The following is a 2304-nucleotide window of genomic DNA, read 5'->3' on the forward strand; positions in this document are numbered from 1 at the left end:
CATGAGACTCATTGTTGTTGGCTGGATAATGTGTCTGTCATTAAAGATTAAATAGCAGAAAACACAAGGAAAGGTAAATGTGTACACATTTCATACAATCCCTTCTCTGCTGCCCTCAAAAGTATTACCCTAGGACTGTCCCTATGTAGGTCTACATGTTAGATACAGCTAGTACAAGACTGGAAAGATTTAGCTCTAGATTGTTACGGCTAACAGTATTATCATAAACTTGTAGAACCAGTTGTAGAGGTCTTCACATATAGCAGCCACCTTTCCCATAGAGCTAGTTACGCTCACAGGTACTTGGATGCCCCCAGGACTTAAACTCAATGTAGTACAAGCTTATGAACGTACTGCCGCCCGCGATAGCAGGAGATGGTACAAGCAAAGTAAGGGACAGGCCAAAGGTCTAGGGTCTGAAGCAGGAAATGTGGTCAGGTAAAGGCAAATGGTCAGGGCTGCTAGTGATCAAAGGAGGTCCAGGTAACAAGGCAAAGGTCAGGGCAATGAGCAAACAATCAAGTTCCAGGCTCCAGGCAGAATGTCATACACGATAATCAATCCAAAGTTCTCACAAACAGCAACATAAGCAGCAAACAGACAGTGTACTGAGCGCGATAACCGTCAGGGAGGCTAAGCCCTCCCTGCCTTAAATACGCATGCTGCCCAATGAAGATGCAGGATCCCACCTGCACCAATCAGCCCAGGAGGCTGTGATTATTCTTTAGCAGACTGCAAGCGCGCACCTGGCTGTTTGACAGCTGGCCGGGTGCGGCGGCAGTGGGGTGAACGCGTCCCGGCTGTTGCCCAGGCAACCGGGACAAAGAATGCGGAAGTGATGTCCAGGTCGTCATGCAGTCGGCCGGGACGCCGACAAGCAGGGGCAGAGAGTCGGGCGGTCAGGGGAACCGCCATGGCTCGTGACAGCAATGGGAGGAAATGGCTTATCAGTTTCCTCCATTGGTAAAGGTCTGCAGGTATCAAGCCGTTACATAGTAGCACTATGCACTTACATACATAGAAATATGGTTTGTTGGTGTAATAGAACAATTCCTTCAATCTGACCAAGGAGGCAAATTTTTGGGCTGAATTTAACCGGGTACCTGCAAGATTGCGAAAAGAGCGCAAAACTGAGTTCTAGAATAATTGTGTTGCAGGACGAGCTCAGAATATATCAGAGCCTTCCATTCCCCCATATTTATCAGACAGGACTGCAAACCGAACTTAATCTTAAATTTTTGATGTGGTGTCTAACAAGCTATGTGTAGCAAACACCACTTTAGGAAGAAGAAGCGCTTCCTCCCATTCCTCATTATATAGTGACCCTGCATCCTGTTCCCACCTGGCTACAAGGGAGGTAGCAAGTATCTAAAAAAACAATCTGTGTGAAACATCTTTCTTCCCTCAATTGGTCAAAAGTAAGAATAACCCCTTGTGAGTAAATGTTACCAAGGGGTAAATGTATTAATCTCCGGTTTCTTCAACTCGCGAGAGTTCGGTGAGATGACAGCTAAAATTTAAAGCGGCGCTGCCTTGTAAAGGCAAGTTTCCCTTTACAAGGCAGCGCCGCTTTAAATTTTAGCTGTCATCTCGCTGAACTCCCGCGAGTTGTAGAAACCGGAGATTAATACATTTACCCCCAAGTGTTTTCCATGCCTGTGCAACAATACTGCATCTGGTACTGTAGATAATTCAGGCAAGATGGGATTATCCCATGTGGGGGGGGATTGGAATAGGAGGATAATTTTATGGGGCCCTAATCACAACATATGGCAGACAAATGCTCAGACCCACATGTTTCTTAACATTGGCAAGATGCTGAAACAATGTTCCCATAAGAACCATAGTAACTTTATATCCACCAGGTCATATTTTAATGTTAATGTAAGCCAAGCAAGAGAATACTGTAGTTGTGATACTAGCAGATTTAATTAATAATTGAGGAGAGCCAAAGCCCCTACATTAGACCAGTTCTGGGGTATAAAAACACTTATTATGTATTTCCCTACAGTAAAGTTACAGTAAATGTTAAACTAACTATGTGGGATCCCTATAGGGGAATGACTTAAAATATATAGGAGTTTGGGCGAGCCATAACTAAAAATGTCAGCACCTGTGACAGGAAGGAAAACTGATACCCCCTAACCCCTCAGATTAACCCTATGATATTTTGTAAGAGGTTAGTTGGACCACCATTTAGTTTTATTTGATAATAAAAGAAGGTTGTTTGTAGATTAAGGTATTAAAAACCCTTAACGTGTCTACTCACTTGGATTCCCAAATAGCAGAAAAAAACAGACCAGT

The sequence above is a fragment of the Mixophyes fleayi genome, chromosome 1 (genome assembly GCF_038048845.1).
Source record: "Mixophyes fleayi isolate aMixFle1 chromosome 1, aMixFle1.hap1, whole genome shotgun sequence".
Classification (NCBI taxonomy): Eukaryota; Metazoa; Chordata; class Amphibia; order Anura; family Limnodynastidae; genus Mixophyes; species Mixophyes fleayi.